Raw genomic sequence first — 18,606 nt, 5'->3', positions numbered from 1 at the left:
GCTAGAATAGGATGAGAGCATCTCTAATTGAACATTTTCTCTTCTTACTTTTGTTGTAGTCCATGCATTGTGGTTTTGAATGGAAAGCAGCTGTGCCCCCTGGGGTCAAAGACGGGCATTTCAGGGTGTGTCTGTCAGTGTGACAGCCCTTTTGTCACTATAGAATGGAAATAACCCCCTTTTACATTTAAATCATGGGTGACATGATCATAGGTGGTCAGGTAAGAAAGATTTCAATTAAGTCTCGGGTGACTGCTTGTGGTGTTATAAACACTCATTTTATGCACACAGTCTTTACTAGTAACCATTACTGTTGAGATATTGCGTGTGAACTGGTCGTTGTTGATGGAGAAGCTGTAAGCTTACCTATAAGTAGGGACATTTTTTGCTATTTCTGCACAGAATTTGTTAACAATTTGGGGATTTATGCAAACTGATTTTGTGAATATCGTAATTAAAAACTTAGGTCACATTTTATTTGATGGTCCATTTGTTAATGTAATTATGTTATATTGCATCTACATGCCAAGTATATCTCATTAGATTATAAGTAGACTGTTAGGTTGGGGTTAGTATAAGTAGACATGTACTTGCAAAGTGTCTTATAATCAGTTAAATGTCTGTTGAAGGAGCAATATCAACAGATATTAAGCAGACAGTCTACTAATACTCAATTGGACCATCAAAATAAAGCGTTACCAAAACTTGATATATGAAATAAAAATAATACTTTTTAATTTTTATGCAATATTTACAATGCAAATCTAATTAGGTCCACCTATTTGGTAAACAAAGCAAGCCTCTCATATAAAATATCTACTAAAAGACAGAAAATATTACTTCACATCACATTTTCATCTTAATCAATAATAATAATTAAAAACTGAATAAATATAAATTGACACAATTAAACAAGTAAACAAATAGATATCACAAATAGTGATGGGCTGAAAGATGGTTTTCTGCACATGCAGATTTTGTGTGGGCCTACCTATAAGATTGTGCTGATGTATGAATGTCTACTCGTCATAACATTTCAATACAGATGACAGATTTACTATAGCTGGGCAATTCATATGAATAAAATCGCAAAGCATGATTGATCACCCCTGTGATTGTCATGCACATCTTTTCAGGGAAGCAGGTTGTAGTAAATATCCCCTGTAGGCCAGAGGGCGCTCTTGCAGAAACTTCAAACATGAAGAAACCCTAAAATTTTCAATTTCCTTGCATTATAAACAGGATTGAACTGCTTTCATTGATTCAGCATAACTACTAATCACACGACTACAGGATCCTGAAGAATTTTATTTCAAATAGTTGATTGAATTTATGAAGTAAGGTGGAAGTTAAAACATGCTATTAAATGTAGCATTTTCATGTGTAGCATTTACCACACACAGCTGCAGTTCAATAAGAAGCGATGCAAACAGCTGTCATTATCACAGAATGATTATCTTTATATCACTATCATTTGATTAAACCAGTTTTGATTTTAAATTTGCTTTTGCACAGCTTTTCAGTGAATTGCGATGTTGTTCGGTAAAAAAAAGCTTTATCTGAAAACACATGCCAGAGTTATATTAGAACTAGCCTTACTGACAAAACGTGCAGGAAAAATGTCTTTGGATATTAACCCAGTCCTATATTTCACTCTGTGGTGTTTATGTTCTTTGAACAGACCTCTGTGTACTAAAAATAAAAGGATTAACAGAAACACTGACCACGTTTAACACAACAATAGGAGGTAGTTTTTAGAGGTCTTTTGGACTTCGTAATGTCACATAATTTTCCTGTACTATTTGGTGATTGATACTTTAAGAAGTACTATTTTGTATTTACCCATAATGTCATTTGGGTAAATTTACTGCAATTTGCTAGTATTACTGTGTGATAGAGGATGAGGTGGTATAGTTGTTTTATGATTAAATTAGTCGCTTAACACAGTGTGACAGTTCCAAATATAACTTTTTTTGCTTCCAAAAGTTCTTCAAACTTTAATCCAAACTCAAATGGAACACTAATGTTTTATTTAAGCATTTTTATTAGCTTCACTTCACTTTATAGCTTATTAGGATTGCAAAAAAAAAAAAATAATAAAAAAAATTCACATGTACTTATTTCAGACATCTACTGATTTTGATTTGAGAGATCAGGTCATTTGGGATCTTATTTACTTATGTATGGATTGACCATAGTGCTGGCCACTGCGCATCACACCAGATGGATGTTAATACTGAATATTTTTGCTTAGAAATAAATCTAGATCAAAGGTTTTTAAAACTAAAAAGCAAGACTTCCTATTCCTTATGGTTTTAAAAGTTATTTTTTATGTATTTTTATGTCCCCTTGGATGTTTTTTAAGGCCCCTTGGTTAAGAACTGCTCTAGATATGATTAGTATTTTTTAATACTGCAAACATAATGCAGGCTTAGGATTATTTTACTATGATTTCTACAGGTTATTGAATGATTTCTTTGGAGCCATACTTAAGATTATTTATAAAAATAAAAGACTATCATATTATTTACAATCCACATAGATCACCCTTCACTGTGCTGGTAAAGATGTTTCTGAATAACACCTGGACCTGTTGCATTGCCTTTTTTAGCATGCACTCCCTGGTGAGCAAAAGAGTGGAGACCTTCACTTTTAGAAAGCAGCAGATATGAACATGAACTCATTAAGTGCCAGAGAGTTGCTATGGACACCCTCTCCCAGCAGTGTTTGTGTTAGGGATGATGTGTGCCGAGGATTACAGCATACTTAGCATCAAATCAGCAGGAAAAACTTTGCTGGGTAAAATGTGTTGTGGAGCGAAGATTCAGCTAAATGTAACTCCTTCACCTTACAGCACATATGTTTGATTAGCCTCCTAACACTTTCATAATATGCAGAGATATTACTTTTGTAACCTCTACACCCATTTTACTACACTCTTAGCCTACTGTAAATTAATCTTATGAGACAGCTATTTTAGGTGAAAGTACAACATAAAGAGTTAGTTTTATTAAGTCATTTTGTGAATCAAAATCATTAAATCTTAACCAGACCCTGAATAATTAAATCTTATCAGCAGATTATTTTTCATTTTCCAAAGCCATCAAGCTATAGAATAGTTCAGTTCTGAACCAACTGAAACTTATGACTCATTTTAACATGTCATTTTAGTAAATCAAAGACATCAATCTTAAAGGTGCAGTAGGTGATCTGCCAAAATGCTTATCAGTTAGCATATTAACTTTGGACTGCAGGGAGGGACTGTGTTTCAAAGCCGCCTCTTGAAATCACGAGCGCGCCCACCGCGACACGACAGCAGACAACCCAGTTCATTCGCCAGTTAGAAGTGTATGTAGTGGTTGGCCGGGCGGCGTGCAGAAATTTCACTTATTACTAAGCCACACTTACATGCTATTTTAGACTGAGAGTAGCGGTGAACAATATCAGGAGCGCTTCGCAGGCGGTCATGTAAATATAAAAGCAAATTCAGCTCAGCAAGCAGGCTAGGCGGAATAGCATTATTTACTGATGTTTTGTTGTTAAACTGAATATAAATCTACATCACCGATGCTGTAAAAGCTCCATTATGAAACTAAAAATAGTCACATCTAGCTTCCACTAGGAAATTTCAGTGACTGAACAACACGTCTGTGCATAGAACCCATTCATAACACAATACACTCCACATCAGCTCTGCGTGACTAATATAGTTTTAAAACAGAACATTACCTCTCTAACAGAAATACTTCAGCCATGGTGTGGTGTCGTCCTTCTTCCAGCGTGCAAAAGTCACTCCAATACTAATTCAGGAGTTTAAAAAGTTTCAATTCAGCATTTGATTTTGCCGCAACTGACAGTCTCGCGTACACGTGTCACTCATCTAGACATGTACGCGCAGCAGGCATGCACACTCTAATGGCGGAAATGTGTGACCAGAGAGGCAATGAAAAGCCCAAATCTCCATTTGTTAACTGACAGTTTGAGTTACTTATTGGAATTATGAGAGATGTCGGTCTGACTCTATTTAATTGGATGAACATTTTTTAGTTTTATGCCTTACCCAGAATATAAAAATACATATAAATGGGTGATTCTCACGAAAATGTAGTTTAAAAATGTTCAAACATGATTTTTTAAAAAATGTTTAAATTAAATTTTGGTTTTGCAGATAATTGAAACAAGCAGCTCTGCACAGTTTAGATCCAACCCTAATTAAACACACCTGATCAAACTAATTGAGTCCTTCAGGCTTGTTTGAAACCTACAGGTAAGTGTGTTGGAGCAGGGTTGGAACTAAACTGTGCAGGGCTTCGGCCCTTTTGGAACTGAGTTTGACACCCCTGCTTTAAGTGAATCAAAAGAACACAACATGACCCTTTTAGTCAAATTGATTATCTTTCTCCCACTAAAGTGTTGAATTAATTAATTAATAGAGCCATCAAAGAACCAGAATTGTACCTGAGAAAAACACCTGCTAGTGTCTTGTTTGGTGTCTATTCTAGTCTTCTATGCCATTTCTCAGCTTTGAAGAAGTCACCACCCTCGCGCTGCATGCTGATATATAGTTTAAGGCGAGTATATTAATCGTTCGTCTCTCTTCAAAGGGTGCTTTTTGCATAAAAGATGGTATCAGAGTTGCTCTGAGGTCATGTTTTCTCCGTCAGCTTCACTGCAGATTTCATCAGCTGATTAGTCAGAGTGGAGAAATCAAAGTGATTTTCTGTCCTCCGTTGTCTTTGATTCGGCCCACAGATGCATCTCATCTGTTCAAGTGTGTGGGTTTTTTGTTTTTTGTTTTGCAGCATGTGTGATTGACTCATAGCGTATCTCTAAGTATCATTTTTGTGACTAGGGTGGTAATAGATGTCATATGCTTGACAAATGTATATCATGTACATTTATTTTGAGATGGTTCAATTGAGTTGATGCGGTGAAGCTTCGTGTGTAGGTGGCGTGATGTTTTCTCTGGTTTTACCTTTGGCTGTAGTTGTATGGCCATTGTAATACAAAAGAAATGTGATGCACATCTGCGATGAGAGTGTTTTATTCTTACTGAGTGTAGGTTTGCATGATGAATTGTACTGAAATTAAAACTGCAGCATGGCAGATCACAAATGTCTTTCACGAGTGGGTAGATTATGAGTTTCTCAGAGAGAAACTAAACTTGCACACAAAAATGCTACATTTCTTCAACTTTTCTTTCAAAACAAAAGCATAAAATAAAATAAAAAACATGTAAATATAAAGTCAGAATATTTACTGATGAATGTAAAGCTAAATATTACAATTATAAAACTATATATTTTAAATAATAATAATATATTATTTTGTTCTTCAATTTTTAGTGATCTACAGGTAATATTTGAATAATAATATTAATATTCATTCATTTTCTTGTCGGCTTAGTACCTTTATTAAAAATATTTAATTTAGCCTACCCGATTCACCTGTACCGCATGTCTTTGGACTGTGGGGGAAACCAGAGCACCCGGACGAAACCCACGCGAATGCAAGGAGAACATCCACACAGAAACAGTAACTGAGCTGAGGTTCGAACCAGGGACCCAGCGACCTTCTTGCTGTGAGGCGACAGCACTACCTACTGCGCCACTGCTTAATAATAATAATAATAATAATAATAATAATAATAATAATAATAATAATAATAATAATAATAATAATAATAATAATAATAATAATAATAATAATATATTATTATTATTATTATTATTAGTGCTCTTATTATAATTCTTTGTATGGGAGTCGGTTACTCTAACAAAGATGCTAAAACCATGGCCTCTATTGTCTGTTGCTAGAGCAGCTTTAGAGGCCAGAGGAGCGAAGTTTACCAGAATAGCACTTCGCTAGCTGGCCTCCATTACAGTAGTAGTAGTTGTAGTAGTAGTAGTAGTAACGATGATAATAATAACAACATTTAAATGTTTGTAATTTTAGTAATTCAACCATGGCACTCAAGTTCGAAGCATTTTGAGTCTTTATTATTTTATACATGTCAAAAGTTATATAACTTTTATAAACAAAATTTACATATAAACTGTTCTGTTTCTGGGTCACAATAGCCATCTATATTTGTTTGGATCAAGGAACAACCTTGATCTTATTATGAATTCTTAATTAGTTTGTTTATTATACAAAATTAATTCATGGTTTAATTTACTGATAATGAATATTTAATAAAAAACACAAATGTATAAATGCCTATTTACTTTTCATTTATTCATTTATTAATCATTCTGAACTTGCAAAACTAATTTGCCTGTATTGAGCATATAGAAACTGACATTTTTTCCTCCCAGGGGTTTCTTTATCATTTGTAAGTTTAGCTCAACTTGTTTGGATGATGTGTAATGACTTACCACAGTCTAGTTCTTGAGCATCAGCAGTTCATCCATCATCTGCGGCACACTATGTAGTGTATTTGTCTGTCTTCTTGTAATGCCTCAATACACAGATGCGCATTAAGACGTGTGGCGTCTCCGAGACGGGCCTCAGCCGTCTGCAGTTGTGCAGCGTTTGGGCACAGATGGCGGCTGTGTGCTGCAGCGTTTGATGCACGGCTGTCTGGACCCCTGCAGGGCAGCCCCGTCTCTGAGGACACGCATGCCCGTCTCAGCCTGGTGGATGCAGCCTGTCTCCATCTGCACACAGGTATAATGAGCACATATATCCACAGGGGCGCATACATTTAGATGTTGCGACACCAAGGAAAATTGTACGCTGGATCCTCCATTCAAACACATGTACAGTTGAACCAAAATAATTCAGAAAACAGCTTTAATTTTGATCAAATGTTCTACATGTTGGTGCAGAACACTAGTTTATTTCTAGAAAAAAATGAAGTGACATACTGTACCCACAAATTCTCCATACAATGTAGAACTAAAAAAAAAAAAAAAAAAATGGAAACTGAAGAAGTCTGAGAAAATATTGAAGGTCTGCTTTTACTTGAACCTGGTTGACAGCAGCCCAGGAGACACAGGCTGCCATTGAGGCTAAAGGTGAACCAACAAAGTATTGATTGTCGTGTAAACATTATCATACTGACAGTTGTCTGAATTATTTATGCTTGATTGTAATCCTGTACACACACATACTGTAACTTTCTACCAAAGTTATCTGACATTATCCAGAATTTGTTCTGGCACTGTTTAATTTTGAGTTCTTGTCATGTGTTATCATTTGCTAAATTATCCACCTTTTTCCTACTGTAGGTGTTCAAATCAGTCTCGTTTAAGAACGTGCTTCACAGAGCATAATGTTCAGGGGAAATGAACGTTTTTGAAACTTCATTACCGATTGGTATCCTATTCCAGTATCTGACAACCCTACTCAGGACACTGTTTTTCTGCCGTGCCACAGAGCGCCATCTGAATAATTTCATTTCAAATAATATTTGAAAGTACGCGTCCAGTGTGTTACATCTAACTGTCATGTAGAGCTGCATGATTAATTGAAAAAAGATTGCGATCTTTATTTGACCTCCTAGATGATCGTAATCGAGCCTTTCTACGATTCTGTCAATCATATTTTCAAGTTCTGGAGAGAAGCAAAGGCGGCCGCACAAGTCTTCACATGTTTTACATACGTTGTTCAGCAATGCAGACACCTTTAAATGGCGTTGAAAGAGTCACATACTGAATTTATAAGGTTTAATTCACCCAAAAATGTCACTTCTGTCTTCAGGTAATGATGTATTCGTGGCCAAGAAATCACACGTTGCGTGACTATGACCATGATTTGTTACCACAAAGAGGGTGGGTTCTTGCGTGTGCGCCTGTGAATAAAGTCTACTTTAGTGAACAGAACCCGCATAGGCTGTGAATACCAGGTAATACAGTTGTAAATAATTTTAAGTTTGTGGCACAGGGTGATCGTTTGGGAGCTGTGCAGGAAGTAGGCTAATGAAAAAATGAAAACGAAAGCGCAAATCATCATATCACATTATAGAGTTATAATTAAGACAAGCATTTAATATGTTTTTCTTTTTTAGACAACAAAAATAAATGTTTAACAGTTTCAGTATAACTACTCTATATAGGGCCCTATCATACACCCGACAGAATGTGGCGCAAGGCGCGACGCAGTTGTTGTTTGCTAGTTTCAGCTTGGTGCAAGAGTCGTTTTGATGTTTTGTGCCATGCTGTTTAAATAGCAAATGCATTTGCGCTCATATGTGCGGCCATAGGCGTTCTGGTCTAAAAAGGGAAGCTTGTTGAGGTGTATTGCTGGTGCGTTGCTATTTTGAGAAACTATAATAGATTTTTCAATAGACCAGAACAAAGCCGGTCTATTGTCCAGCGCAGAGCGCGTTAGTTGTGCGCCTTGCTTACACACTGCTTAATACACACAAGATGTAGAGCAATACGCAAATATCTTTACATATGAAAAAGAATTAAAATATTAAAGATATATATTAGATATAATTAGAAAATATATAGGATATAAATATAAAGGATTAAAATATTACAAAAAATATTATTTTCTAGCCTATATAAATATAAAAACTACCGCCTTCATTGCTTTTTCATCTCGGGGGGCTTTTTCAGTTTATTCATAACAATTTGCTTTTGTATAATGTTATTATTATTAGCAGTATTATTTATTATATGCATATTTATATTTGTTTTATTAAAAACAAGCTTAGATTAGCCCATAATGTTTAACAATGCAAGAGTTGAAACTGATAATGACAAATGTCTCATTTTACCAGTGAAAAAATGGTGTAATAATGGATTGGTGGACTTAAACACACTTTAAATTTGTCCTGCACAGTAAAGTTTAGGACAAATTTGAAGTCTGTTCAAGTCCACCAATCCAAGTCTATACAAAATTTAGCATTTTAACCAACAGTAGAGCTAGACATAAGCCTAATATTATTGTTGTTGTTTTACCATAGAAATACCAATAATAATAATAGCCCACTCATTATAACCTTTATTTTACATCTACAGAATCATGAGAAAATCACAATCTTTATTTTAAGCAAAAAAATAAATAAAATTAAATTAATAATAATAATAATAATAATAATAATAATAATAATAATAATAATAAAAAAATCAAGATTCTCATTTTAGCCAGAATCGTGCAGCTCTACTGTCATGTGTGTGGGGCATCTATTGTGCGACCCCCTTAAGGATGGAGTCTGCTAGTTTTGTGTATCAGTGACTGCAAGAAAAAAAATATTACGCTGGATGCCAACATTATCCACGCAAAAGCTAAAGGGCTTTATGAATCTTTTGCTGACAGCGATGGATGTTTGATTTTTTAGGTTCATTCTACTGGACTTAATTTTCTGCAAAAGTTTGAACTTTGAGAGTGTTTAAACAAGAGAAACGTGTACAAATGTTAATGCCTGTCTGAGAAAAGTGGAGGGAGGCTTTTTACAGCCTTGAAACAACTATAATAATAATAAAAAAAATAAAGCTGACTACTTTGCAGATTTCACCTATTGCGGGTTATTTTTAGAACTTATTTCCAACGAATAACGAGAAACCACTGTACATATGAAGTGCATATTTTGCATGATCTTATTCTACATCCCTACATAATACATAAGCTAGCTACAATCCAATTACTACCGTAGTTAGGAGTTTCGTTAAGGCAAAAGCTATGATTAATGTTTTGTTAATAGTGACAACTGTAACTTAAAATAAAATGTGACTGAAACTAATTACAATTAAAGTGACCCTAATATACAAAACAAGTACACGAGAAGTGGGCGGAACACTGATTCATTCAGACGTCATGACGAAGCGGCTACAGATCCAAAATCCAAATGCATCGCAAATCATTTAAATGACTCTGAGTCAACTCTTTTTTTTTTTGAGAGAGAGAGAGAGAGACAATAGTTTTAAACATGGTGGACTTTCAGATTTAAACCTCAGCTGGATGTTTTCATTCACTTAGAGCTGTGTTACACTCTGCATGGAAGCCATGGTTTTTGCTACATTCATTCTTCCATGGTGGGGCGCCACGGCAAAATTGATCCCGCCACGGCTACATCACAACTTTCCATTCAAAACATTCAGTCGTGTTTTAATAGCGGGTGATAATCCCACCAAAACGTATTAAAAGGTAAGCGAATTATAACAGCGCAAACTTTTCTGTAACCGTAGTAGTGCTGTGTGTGCGCCATTTGATCAACCCTTTAAGGTTACGTGCTGACTGATTGACAGGTGCATGATGCGTGAGGCCAGCAAACACGATGTATAGCCGTTTCCCTTCACTTCAGGACGCATAGGCTCTGTAGGTCTATTGGGACATTCATAAATATTCCTAGCAAATCTTAATAATTGTTTGAGACTTATGCTTTACATAAACGCACTAAATCTCAATTTAGCAGAGTTTATTTGAGAGCCCACATGAAGATCTGCGCTTGAGCAGCGTATATTTGAGGGAGCGTGCAAGAAGTTTTGTGCACGAGCAGAGAAAATCAAAGCACAAGCAAAGAGATTCACACGCTTGTAGGCTATTACATAAATGCGATCTCAAATTGTAATACTGTGCTCACGACATTTGTCATTGAAATATTGCCAGGAAGTTGGTAGATCTGTGTAAAAAAGGCCTGCTGCCACAGCTGGAAATAATCCTAGAGGAAACACTGGAAGCTCATTTTCTAAAACCCATAATAGTAGCTCTTTAATTACTTTGAGCAGTAGACGAAAAACCTCAGAAACTTGAACAGACTTAAACTTGAGTCTTTCTAAGGCAAAATAATGGATGTATATTGAATTACTGTCCTGCAAATAGACAATAATCTAGGAAAAACGTTACTAAAAAGAGCTTTGGCTTGCTTAAGATACTAATGTCATGTTAAAATAACAATCATAACATTGGATTTCACAACAAATAAAAATAAAGCACAAGACAAAATGTACCCGTCACTCAACAGTCAAAACAAAAACTGAAAGTTGGCCTACATCAAATTAGTAATTCCGGAAGCAGCAGCTTTGTACTATGGATTGGATGTAAGAAAAAGAGAGAGGGGGATGTAAATCTCCAGGCTAGTCTGATGGATGTGTAGATAAACGGTAATGGAAATGAGAGTGCCGTGACTTTGCAGATGCTGTGTTCTTCTTCAATGCAAAATGGCCATCACTCTTCCTCCGACAGCTCCATCCCTGCTGAGATGTGCACAGATGAAAAAAAGCAAGAGCAAAGGATGTGCCATGCTGAGGGAGGGCTTCTACTGTGATGTCTCGAAATGCATCTTTTGGTGCTTATTTGCAGTTGAGCTCTGTCATACTTGCAGTGAATCATGCTGTTGGCAGATCCGGGGTCATTAGTGATGGACTAAACAGCTCTCCTCCTACAGATAATGTAGACCTGCTCTCTTCTCAGTCCTATTGAGAGCTGCCTTGCTGTCTTCTGCCTATATATGCAGCTACTTTAACATTCAGTCTTTTTGAAGAGGATGAACTGGAAAAAGCAGATGAAATACAAGAACATCCAAGCTAATTCAGTCCCTATTGTAAACGATTATACAATGGATGTATATTAGATTTGTTTATTGTATGCAAGTCTGAATGAACTGATGTTATTGCATGTTTTTATTTGTCATTCGTTAGGTTATATCAGTGGTTCCCAAAGTTGGGGTCACGAGACAAAGGGGTCGCTTCGTGATTTCCAAAAATATCATATATGTCATTAAACTATTATAATTACCATATTTTATTCATAACATACAGAAGAAAAAAAAATAGTTTTTAATAGTTACATAAACAACAACATGCAAATAAAAACCCATCAGCATTTCAGTTCTTTTTTCAATGGATTGGGCCCACTGGGGTTATTGTGCTAGATTAATGACACTGATTTTATGGCACAATGTTAAGCTTTGACATCTTTATGGCACTCACATTCATTAAAAACAAAGGCCACAGCTTTAAACCTAAGAATGGTATTGTGCTGTAAACATTCTGTCCACCATTCTCAATAAGTGAAGTTAATAATAAATTAAACAAATGAATTGAGACTATAGAAAATTATATGGTTGTTAGAATGTTACACTTTCTTGTGTTGTCAATGAGCTTGTTTATATAGTTCCTATTACTGTGTGTGCACCGTTGTGTACAATGTTTGTATGTTTATAACCACCAGAGGATAGCGAGGGTCACGAATCAATGGAAGTGTTATTTTGGGGGTCGCGAACTGAAAAGTTTGTGAACCTCTGGGTTATATCATTGTTACGGATAGTTGTGCAATGGATCTCAAACATCACAGTTCAGATCACACTATGGTTTTTGAGTCATGAATCTTTTTTTTGGCTTAGCATAAAGGAGAGGAGACACATTTAATTTGCATTTTGTTTATTACAAGAACAATACAGGACATTTCGATTTTAAAGGGGACCTATTTTGCCCCCTTTTGCAAGATGTAAAATAAGTCTCTGATGTCTCTAGAAGCATGTATGTGAAGTTTCAGCTCAAAATACCTCACAAATAATGTTTATTAAATTAATAATTATTAAAAATAATGTTAATGGCCCCTTTTAGGCTTTGATCTAAAATTGTGCTGTTTTGGTGACTGTTGCTTTAAAATTAAATGAGGTTGTGCTCCCAGCCCTCTTTTTTAAAAGGGGCCGGGGCTACAAACGCTTATTTCATAAGCTCAGCTGCAGAACCTAAACAGGACTAATGCTATCTTTGTGAAAAACTAAATGTCAAAAGTATCTCAGAAGAAGGTAGTCTATGGAGATTACAGTGTTCATTTGTGCATAAAGGTCCACATTATAATGTTATAACATTTATAATTATTATTGACATTTCTCAAACATATGGTAAAACAACAATTATATTAGGTCTATGTGTACAGGTCTACTGTTGGTTAAAATACTCAATTTTGTGTAGGCTTGGAACAGTGGACTTGAACAGACTATTTAAATTTGTCCTGGTTGTTACAAGTAGAATACAACGATTCATAATTCTGAAGTTGAATTATTATGTTTGAGACGTTTGCTTACAATCTGTCATTGACAACATTGTTAGACCATTTTTCACTGATAAAATGAGACCTTTGTCATTATTATCATATTCAGCTTTATATAGGCTAGAGTAGTTATACATTCATTCATTCATTCATTCATTTTCTTGTCGGCTTAGTTCCTTTATTAATTCGGGGTCGCCACAGTGGAATGAACTGCCAACTTATCCACAAGTTTTTACGCAGCGGATGCCCTTCCAGCCGCAACCCATCTCTGGGTAACATCCACACACACATTCACAGACACACACGACGGACAATTTAGCCTCCCCAATTCACCTGTACCGCATGTCTTTGTACTGTGGGGGAAACCGGATCACCCGGAGGAAACCCACGCGAGCGCAGGGAGAACATGATAACTCCACACAGAAACGCCAACTGAGCCGAGGCTCGAAAGCAGCGACCTTCTTGCTGTGAGACGACAGCACTACCTACTGCACCACTGCTTCGCCTAGTAGTTACACAGACCCAGTTAACATTCACAACACTTTGCTTTTACTATGAAATAAAAAAACGTATTAAATGCTTGTTGTAATCATAATTCTAAAATGCGATATGATCTTTTAAATTATGTGCACACTTTTGTTTTTCACTTTTACTGCTGAGTGCAGCTCATGGCTGCCGTCACATAGAGAAAAAAACATACATGCAACTCATACTTCCCGTGTGGCCAAATGATCGATCTGTGCAACAGTCTGAAAGTTATCTGCACATTTATTACCTGTTATTCACAGCCTATGCAGGTCCTGTTCATTAAAGTAGACTAGATTGGTGGGCACACACATGACCTCTCTGTAGTTAAAAAAAAGTGCGTCAACTCATGTATGATTTCGTGGCCGAGATTACGTCATTACATTAAGACAAATATGACATTTTGGGGTGAATTATACCTTATAAATACAGTATGTGACAGTTTCAACACCATTTGAAGGTGTCCATGTTACAACCACCTTTACACTTCTCTCCTGACCTTGAAAATATAATTTGCTAAATCATAGAAAAACTCAATTAAAATGGTGTGGGGGGTTAAATTAAGATCATAATCTTTTTTCGATTAATCGTGCAGCCCTTGTACACCATGAAAACTTGAATGGAGCATGACTGCTTCTCACTCAGGGCTGTCTAAGCTAATGAGGTAGACAAAGAAAGAATGTCAATCAAAGTGTTTCTGCAGACTGTTTTTATAAAATGGTATAATAAAAGTAAATATTATTTGTGACTTTAATTAAATAAAATCAAGAAATAACCAACTGAATTAATACAATTGTAAAATAAAATATTCAATACTCAGTTCTTAAAATTAACTGGTGCTGATAATGCCAAATATATACATTTACCAATATAATATTGTAAAAAAAAAACAAAACCCAACAACAAAAACAACAAATCGTTAAATTTATTTTTAGTCTTATTTTCAATTGATTATAAATTAATATGTTTTTTTTCAACAACTCACTCATAAATTCTCCTTCACATTACTAGAATATTAATTTTTTGAAGAATTATTTAATGAGGCACTTCTTTGATGGTTGGTTACACACAATAAAAAAAAAACTGACTGACACTTTTCAGTTTTGGGATTGTCTAGCTATTCATTATGGGATTCATAAGCTTTTGCCATTAAATGATGCATTAAATGCTGCCTTAAAATTCAGGGTATTTTTAAGTCTTTTGGAGCAGCTTTTGCCTTAGAATACTGCCTACAAAAGCTGCTATGTTTTATAATTCATAGCAGTTTCCTCAGAAGGTCTTCCCTTCCCTGTTTTTGAGCCAGGAGGGTGATGTATGTCATTCCTGATGAATGACCACCAGTTGAAAGGGAGACATAACCGAAATATAGCTATAAATCGCCGTAACACACTCCTCTCTGGAGCAAGACACACTTTTGGATCCTCTGACTGACTTTTTGATGAATTCACAGGAATGGAGGTTATCCCACACTAAGCGTCCATTTATAAAATTCCGTATTTGAGTTAGTGATGCGAGTGTTGCTCTTGTTGAAAAACATAGTGCGCTTCTCATCAGCCATGTCAGGGTGTCGGCACAGCTTCATGATGGAGAGATCCTGGCCCCATGTGTTTAGTTTCTCCTACCACTGCTTTATAGCTACTCAGGAGAAGCATTTTCTTAGCCTTCATGCTCCACTATAGCCATAACTCTAAACTGACCAAGGTTTCGTTCTCAGAAAAGGAGAACCAGAGTGGAATGCTTGCAGCTGGCACATATTTATACTGAACTTGAAAGACAGACTTTGTGGTTATTGATTAGTTCGACTGATTTAAGGGTAGTGCTGACGTGGCCTGATGGGTAAGAGCACATCCAGATACTTCAAGTACTTTTCACTAGACTTCCTTCTGTTCCTTAGAGCTGAGAGAGATAGAGTAATAATTGCGAAGGAAAGGCATTGGATAATTGGATGTTAAGGAACAAAGTTGGGAAAAAATACTGAGCAATGGAAAAGAATTCAGCTTGAATACTTGTATTATGGCAGGAGGAGAGAAGAATAGGGTAGATAAACAGTGAAAGGGTAACGGTGCCCTAGAGAAGAAGGGAGACTTTCTGGCTGTATTTGTACTATTGTGTTTTCATTTTAAAGTGGCATTTTAGAATTAAAACACCCCTTTTACAGACTGCCATTTTATTGCACTTCTGAAAAACAACATCTGTCAAGATTACATGATCATTCATGCATCCATACTTGCAGTCTAATGGCTGTGTAATAATGGTCATATGAATGGAGCTGTTGACGAATCAGGGAACAATACACAATATTCCAGAATACCAGTCAGAGAGTGATTGTGGATAGCTAGCGTCCATTTTCAAAAGTTTGCATTTCAGAAAGTCTGAATTGAAACGAAACACAACTGTTTCCAAATTAAAGCGGGATTCCTTTTATAACTTTTTTTTTTAAATGCTCCATTTTTGCAAGTCGAAGGTGCCTAAGTAGTAAAGGTTGTTTAACCATAACAAAACTTAAAGAAATGTGTAAGGTGAAAACTCACTAGTTTAAGGGGCCAATCACATTGAATAAACTTGTTGAATTGCATCTTTTGTGCATATTTTCAATAGTTTACTAATGGCTGCAAGCATTTTGCACGCTGCTTCTGCGCCCTGCGTGCCTCAACTACCTGCTAAGTTTTGCATTTTTGTTGTGCGCTGTGCACTTTCAGTTGAAAAAAAGTCAACACTAAGCTCTGCCTGAAAAGTCTTATTACTGACTTCATCACGTCCTGCGCTTTATGTATGCATGTCAATTTAATTAAATGTATTGCTGTTTGAATACAGTATATTAATATAGATGTGTAGTTAATTTGAAGTAATTTCTCAGATGTAATTAACTCAAGACAAGTTCCGAAACGATCACTAAAATATCTGTGATTGTGAACAAGAAAAGAAACGGTCAAATTAATCTGTTAAATTTAAAACAAAGGAGAAACTGGTTTGGTTTGGTTTAACTGTACAAGGGAAACACTCGTGATGCTAAATCATTTGCCGTCGCTACGCAGAGAGGTGATCTGATCTTAGGCTAAGGGTGGGAGAGACTGCTGTATGAGGACTAGGCTCAGGACTGAGGACTGAGACATCACCCGCAGCTCGTTGAGAAGAGTAGGAACATTACATTGACGACACATGAGAGTCTATACAAATCTCCAGTAACACTAAAAAGATTGCTAGATTTGTCGCTAGTCCCTTTTTTGGAATTTTTTTTGCTAAGGGGGTCTAAAAAATAAAAAAATATTGCGACAAACTTGCTAAGTTGGCAACACTGGGAAAAAGCACTTTACATCAGTCTTGCCTTTTTCATTCTGTAATCAAATGAAAGTAGAGGCTGGGTTTCCTCTGAGGTGACAGCGGTATTTTTGTTGTCAAGATTACTACAAAGACTTTTAAAGGTGGAGGAGAGACTAGTGGTCGCTGCTTCAAATCATCCAGAGCTGTATGACTTTACAAATTTTGAAAATCACAATAACAGCACCACTCATGCACAATACACAACTGAATCAGTCGTTGCCTAGTGAAATTTTCTTGTAAATAAAAAAAGGCAGTGTGGTGCTCCTCATGTAAAAGCGTGTTTGGTGTTATTGCCCCCAGAGGTGTCATATAAACGGTCAATTTGAATATTGTTCACTTGAATGTTCAGTAGTAATTTTCACGTTATAGCTAATATAAAAATATCTGTAGTATTTTGTTTAAATGAAATTAAATATTACAATGCAAGTGAATAAAGATGTAATGATGCAATAATGTATAGAAGAAAACTCTTTTTGAAATTTGTTTTAAATTACAAGTCTCACTGTTAATAAATTGCTAAAGCGATAGTTCATCCAAAAAATCTAATTCTGCAACCATTTACGCACCCTTAAGTTGTAGGAGATTCTTACTGTTTATTGCAAAAAAAATTCTGCAACAACAATTATATAACAATAATTACAATTACATCACTATTATATTATACTTTAAATACTTGACCTGCAAAAAAACACGACACATTCTAATTGTTTATGATTTGATCATTCATCAGCATTAACCATTGTGAAAATAATACATTTAATCACATATTGGCACATTCAGTGTTCATTGTTTGGGCTTTCAGCAGTGACATTTACATTGCATTGCACTGAACTAAACTGAACTTTAACTGTAAAAACAGAACTGAAACACTTTCAATTTACTAGAACTTCATCTATGTTACGCTGCTTTGACATATTCTATATTGTAAAAAGTGCTATAGATATAAAGATGAACTTAATATATTATTTCTCTGGGTTATTGTTGCTTTGGCTTTTTTTTTTCCTTTTATTGCTTTACATTTTCAACAGTGCTTGTGCTGCATCTTTATCGTCCTTGGTGTGAAGTAGCCTTGACAAACAAAAAACCTTATTCTCCGGCCCTGACATTGAGCGGCGTCCCACTGTGCTGCTGAATCCCCAGGTGCTCTTCTTCCAGATTGAGGGCTGCAGAGAACAGACAGCTGAGAGTTGCAGGCCATGGCCACATTACTCTCTGAGAGCTGTAAAGTCTGCTGGGGTTCAGGTGGAGGCAGAGCTAGTGTGAAGAAGCGTCTCCACATCTCAGCCTTACAGAGCACTGCTCTCTAAGTGCCTTTCAATTGGGGCTTCCACCCGACAGCAGGACAGTCTTGTTGCACTCCCTGTCATTATGAGTCTCTTGGCAGAGCAAAGCCTTTTAACCTGTGTCATGTCGTTGTTTGTCAGGCTGAGGCTATGTGACAAATGTCTTCTTTTTTTCATTCCCCCAGTTGAGATGTTCACATGTTTGTCAGAGGCTGAAGGAATGTAGTCAGCATCGGTTAATGTAGTTTGAGTGAAAGTTGATTCATGATGAAGTGCATAACTCTGTTAAATTTGACTTTCTTAACAAACCTGTTACTAAATGGCTTGTTTTACCATTGGAATACTTTTTTTCTACCTAAAAATAAGAGATATTGTGATATAGGTGTTTTATTTAATGTTGTTATCTGTATTCACATATTATTTGTTAAATTGTGTGTTAATTTAGATTGAAATGTACATTTACAACCATATAATACTTTTTAATACATTTTTAATGTTACGTTTTGGAATTTACTTGAAAAATATC

General features: G+C 35.9%; 1 protein-coding gene and 1 long non-coding RNA gene across 2 annotated transcripts in view; both read left to right on the top strand.

Annotated features, from left to right (window-relative positions):
* LOC147842335 (uncharacterized) overlaps positions 1–529 on the top strand; it is a 9,957-nt gene extending 9,428 nt beyond the window's left edge. The window contains exon 3 of the long non-coding RNA XR_015499344.1: positions 1–529. This exon is cut by the window's left edge and continues 1,065 nt beyond it. This is a non-coding gene — a long non-coding RNA (uncharacterized LOC147842335).
* Positions 1–18,606, top strand: part of igsf3 (immunoglobulin superfamily, member 3) — a 279,332-nt gene that overhangs the window by 111,350 nt on the left and 149,376 nt on the right.

Source organism: Danio rerio, chromosome 9, assembly GCF_052040795.2.
Source record: "Danio rerio strain M-AB ecotype USA chromosome 9, GRCz13ab, whole genome shotgun sequence".
In the NCBI taxonomy this organism is placed as follows: Eukaryota; Metazoa; Chordata; class Actinopteri; order Cypriniformes; family Danionidae; genus Danio; species Danio rerio.
This window is presented reverse-complemented; position numbering and strand designations above follow the sequence as displayed.